This window comes from Dermacentor silvarum, chromosome 8, assembly GCF_013339745.2.
Source record: "Dermacentor silvarum isolate Dsil-2018 chromosome 8, BIME_Dsil_1.4, whole genome shotgun sequence".
Classification (NCBI taxonomy): domain Eukaryota; kingdom Metazoa; phylum Arthropoda; class Arachnida; order Ixodida; family Ixodidae; genus Dermacentor; species Dermacentor silvarum.
The window spans coordinates 96,088,500-96,094,499 of record NC_051161.1 but is presented as its reverse complement, the minus strand read 5'-3'; positions in this window follow the sequence as shown (position 1 = coordinate 96,094,499).

The window sequence follows — 6,000 nt, the reverse complement described above, 5'->3', positions numbered from 1 at the left end:
ATGACGGAAAACTAAGCTTGTGCAATCCTATCAAATATGTCACGTTCAATGCAACTCCTGCTCATCCTTTAATTAGCAGACTTGGACTGCAGCTATAAGCTGCGTATAAGGTCACTTTCGTTATGACTAATCTCAGATATGCTCTCTCCATATTGGAATTTAAGTGCGTCTTCTTCGGTCATGTTCCACAGTTTAAGTCCCCCCTTTTTCATAAGAGGGAGGCGGAGTAATTTGTTTTGCCATATCGAAAAGTACGACGGGCCACTCTTTCTAAAGTTTCCACATCCTGACAAAAAAGGAACATTTGGCCCCCAGCTATAAAACAAGATAAGCTTCGTTTTATTCTTCACAAGTAACGCATTGGACATACATAAAAGATCTAAAGAATTCTCCCAAAATCACTGAAGAATGCTGGCGGCTCTAAACTTTTCACGATGCCCTTCCACAGCTTGTGTATAGGCATTAAACTACTGCTTAATATGTTGCACCCAGAAAAGCAAAACTAAAACCTTGTTCTGTTGGTGTCATAGGGCAAAAGAGAAGCTTACCACTTCGAAAGAAATTGAAACAGCTACAGCAGCCAAAATAGCACGCGCATGAAAGCACTTATCCCAAGGTGACTCAATTGTCATTGAGAGCATGTCATCTAATTCCTCGACAATTGTGTAAATAACGTTGAATGCATAGAATATACAGACACATACATTAAATTAAGTCCAACAACCATCGTTAATGCCTGCAACCACTTCACATCCTTCCAATTTCTAACCACTTTCATTAAACAGGTAAACTTTGATTATAGCACAGTAGCAGTGCTGGAAAACATTTTCACAATACTGGATCAAGCAAACGTGAATATTCCAGGTTTGCTTTAAAGTTTATAATCAATTAGGTAAGCACTATACCATCGTTGTAATCTAGGATACTCAGGAGGGCAATGCAGTCATTTATAATATGCCACGTGCAACGTTATCTATATTATGTGATAACTGGCGATCGATGAGCATTGATTCAAACTCATACGCACTCATATCTTTGAACGTATAGTTAGCTAGAAAAACGTGGCCACGAACTTCGACTATGCTTATCTACACAATGCCTGAGCAGGTGTGCTAAAACGACAGTTTCTCAGAAAAGTACAATCCCGCATTCTAGTCGGGTTACTTTTCTCTGAAATGTCTTTCTATCTCAACAACTCCGGAGCAGACGAACAGGAGCTAGCAACCGTGCCGCCCTCTGTTATCTTATGCATTATCCAGCAATATGAACAATGGCGACGGCCGCTGCCCACAACGCATGTCACAAATGAGACGCCACTCCTCACTACGCCGGCGCCTTGTAGACTGGTGGCACCACCTATTTTAAGTTTTACGAACTCCTCCTTGCAAAACATCATGTTACATTCTTTTGTTTTTTATGCGATTTTTGCATCAACTCTCCTCATTGATCGCTAAGCTCACTTCGTCAGAGGAGGAGGGTGACTGCTGTTGAAATGGCTACGTAAGTTAGTTTGTATAGGGTGTGATATTTTGCGTGAAGTGAATTGCAAGACTTCAGAATTGCGGGGATAATCTCCGACAAGAATAGTGATGAAAATTTGAAAGCACAAACACAATTTCTCTATCATTAATTCATGAAGAGAACGCATCCCCGTTTTTCAAGGAATACATTATCATCGTCCTTAAAATGGCATGACAAGCAACAACAAAAATATTTTATTCATTTTGAAGGGTTTGTACGTAGTATATTGAGACTTTGGAAAAGTTCGTTAAAGTGTATGTTCTTCTGCAATGCATATTCAGAAGCAGAAGGGATCAGTTTTACTAAAAAAAAAGACACGAAACTTGATGACTAATAAATTTTGTCACAATGCTGCCTTATAAGTAAATATTGCGCGTAACAAGACTGAGTGCCGTTATCAACACAAACCATTCATATTCTATTTTTGTGCTCGTACAGACTAATATCACGTAATAGATGTTTGATTAAACTTTTTGAAACGAAATTCAAAGCAACGAACGTGTTTGGTTAGAGGTTCTTTACGGAAAGTATGAAAAGGGCACCGCGCATTCATAAAGGAGTGGGCAATGCAAACTCTATAGTTAGCACAGGCAAATATCTATTTTATCATTCTCTTTGAAAGCACTAAATTTTGCAGCGCGCTTGTGTCACTTGCACCCAGAAGAAGATGAGGACAGTCTTGTTCACGAGCTAGTGCCTTGGTCTTTTGTCGCTGCTGCGCTGCCCCTTTGGCGACTCGGACTTATCTTAACGGCCTCTTTTAGAAGTGGCCTGTTCATTAAAGGTGGTATTTTTCTGTTGGAGGTGATGGGTATTCTCGGCCCATGCAACATATCCCTCCCAGCAGCAGGAACGTTAGACCGATACCGGAGCTCCCGCCAGTACACCGCGCCAGCCGGAGAATCCAGGGATTGACCCCTGAGTTTGAGCCTTTACCTGCAGAGGACATTGACAACGTCGGCATTTATGGATGCTACATCCGCTACAACCTCGACTAACCCTGCGACGGCTACTCCGGTATCTCCTCATTATACGCTGCAAAAACCGCGTGGGCAAAGTCCCTTGCATGGCGACCTTCATGAAGACGTGGAAGACTGGCTGGCGGACTTCAAACGCGTAGCAGAGTTCAACGGATGGGCCGACGAGGCGAAGTTCAAAAACTTTTATTTCTGTCTTTTTAATGGTGCTCGCACGTCGTTCCAGAACCGCGAAGGCGTCCTGATAACATGGCGGGAGTTCTGTCGCAGGCTCTTGGACACCTATGCCAGCTCTGATTGCCGAGAATGAGCAGAATGGGCCCTCCAGTTTCGCATTCAAAAACACAACGGGAGTGTGGCTATGTACGTGAAAGACATGGTGCGTCTCTTCAGGCGAGCTGACCCTACCATGTCGGAAGTCAAGAACCTGCCTCACTTGATGCGCGGGGTGAAACAGCAGCTTTTTGGTGGACTCATTCGTAGTCCGCCCAGAACGGTTGCGGAGTTTCTCACTGACGCCGTCGCCATGGAGAAGGCCCTGCACCAGCGCTCCCACTAATACGATGGGCAAGTGAACCTCTCCTCTGCTCCCAGTGGCCTAGGAGCTCTCACGACTGACGTCGAATCGCTTCGCTAGATTATCCGAGTGGTAGTCCGCGACGAGCTGCGACAGCTGCATCAGACGCAGCCGCCTTCAGCCAACTTCATTGCTAGCATCGTGCGTGACGAAGTGCAGCATGTGCTCGGCGCACCACGTTACGAAGCGGAACTTCAGGCCGCCGTACCAGTTGATGCCTTCACATCAAGTGAACCTCAACGCGCAACCTACGCTGACGTTTTAAGATGCACCGCCCCGTCACCGGCGACGCCTCCTACCATGAGCGAATACCAGCGTGCGACTTATGCCGTCGCATTCGCGCCCCATATCCCGGCACCAGCGCCCCTACCTGCCGTAACCCCGTATGCGGCGCTTCAGTCAGCGCAGGCGCTTCCTTATTTTGGAGAGGCTCAGCCATCCGCGAATAAATCGGACATTAGGCGCATGCCCGACCGACGACCGCTGTGTTTCCACTGCGGTGAGGCGGGTCATTTATACTAAGAGTGCCAGTACAGCCGCCTTGGACTCCAGGGATTTCCTGTTAATTCACCCCTCGACCCCGTTTCGGACAACGGCCACTCGAGATTGAAGATTTTATCGCCCTACAGCGCACGCCAACGTCATCAAGGTGCCCGTCGCGATCGCCGTACCCACGACCATCCTATTCGGGAGGCGCAAGGCGGACGTCGCAAGGACGATCTCCGAGCCCTGGCCTGGAAAACTGACGTCAGCGACCTTTCGAGGCGAAGCTGCTGATACTGGACGTGCCGAAGACCTCCAAACGTAGCGACTTCAGACAGATGGAGACATGACGATGCCAGTGTGTCAGGCTGGAGACTTTTCCATGAACATACCTGTGCTGATCGACGGTCAAAATGTTACTGCATTAATCTACACTGGCGCTGACTATTCGATTATCAGCGGAAAACTGTCAAGCCGTGTAAAGAAAGTCGTTACGCCTTCGACAGGGACGCGCGTACGGACAGCTGGCGGACATGTCGTCAAACCACTTGGTGTGTGCACTTATCGGGTGCAAATTCAAAATTCTACGTTTATGATCAGCTCCCTTGTTCTCCGAGAATGCTCCCCTGAATTAATACTCGGAATAGACTTTCTTCGATAGTATGGCGCCATCATCGACGCTATATGTCTTTCTCTACAAAGAAAGCGACGACACGAGGCGCCGCACAGCCGCTCTTCGAATTTCCGACGACAGCGTCACGATACCACCTCGTGCTAGTGTAATGATTCCGGTAACATCCGAGGGCATACGTGAAGGCGAAGCACTCGCAGATTGCAACGTGTCCCATCTACTTACCCTCGGAATTAGCCTGGCTCGTGGAATTATTGACGTTAGGGATGGCCAAGCTGACGTCTTGATTACCAATTACACGAATGAGCACTGACACCTTTTCCGGGGCGTTGCCGTCGCTTACGCTGAAGCCTGGGAGGACGTCATTGAGTGTTTCGCTTGTGGAGAAAGCGACAGCGATGAAGAATGCGTCCCACATATCGACATCAATAGCGAGCTGTCGGAGGTGAAGTAAGGCGGCACTGTGGGGACTGTTACGTGAATTCAAGGACTGGTTTGCTCGATCGTCGAAAATCAGTCAGACGCCAATCACGCAGCACAGGATAATTACTTACGACGATGCACGTCCTATTCACCAGCAGCCATATCGTGTTTCGCAGAAAGAACGAGAACCAATTCAACGACAAGTCAAGGAGATGATTGACGATGGCGTCATCCAGCCTTCAAACAGTGCCGTGGTCGTCACTCGTTCTCCTGGTAAAGAAGAAGGACGGGCACTCTCCGCTTCTGTGTTGATTACGGAAAACTCAACAACGTCATAAGGAAGGACGTTTATCCGTTTCCACGCATAGATGACTCTCTTGACCGGCTACGGCGAGCATTTTTCCTCCCTTGACTTGAAAAGTAGGTACTGGCAAATTGAGGTAGACGAGCGTGACGGGGAGAACAGTCTTTGTCACTCTGGATGAACTTCCGAGTACTTCCGTTGGGCTGTTCTCTGCTCCGGCAACCTTCCAACGGATGATGGACACGGTGCTTGCTGATCTAAAATGGCAAACCTGTCTCGTCTACCTGGATGATGCGGGCGCATTTGCAGGCACCTTCTCCGGACATCTTAAGCGACTAGGCAATCCAATCGGCTAACCTCACGCTTAAAGCCTCAGAAATGTCACTTCGGTTATGAAGAATTGAAGTTTCTTGGGCATGTCGTGAGCGCGGAAGGCGTGAAAACTGCCGCTGTAGCTGCTTTTCCGACTCCTACAGACAACAAAAGCGTTCGACGCTTCTTGGGATTGTGCGCCTACTACCGGCGCTTTATACGCAATTTTTCTAAAATTGCTGCACCACTTACTCGTCTCACTAGAGATGACACGCCGTTCATCTGGAGCTCTGAACAAGAAGCAGCTTTCGTCGAGCTTCGACATCGCCTGGAATCTCCCCCAGTTCTTGGACATTTCGACGAGGACGCCGAAACAGAAATTCATACCGACGCCAGTAACGTCGGTCTGGGTGCGGTGCTCGTACAGCGGCAGGAGAACGACGAAAGGGTCATAGCTTAATTACGCCAGTCGCACCCTATCACGACCCGAGTCCAATTACACTACCACGGAGAAAGAGTGTCTTGCCGTCGTATGGGCACTTGCAAAGTTTCGACCTTACCTCTATGGCCGCCCATTCAAGATCGTGACTGATCATCACTCCTTATGCTGGCAAACCTAAGAGACCCTTCCGGACGACTGGCGTGGTGGAGCCTGCGCCTGTAGGAATACGATGTGACCATCGTGTACAAGTCAGTCAGCACACACGACGATGCCGACACATTGTCGCGCGCACCTGTTCAATCTGCCGATCAACACATCGAAGACAATAGC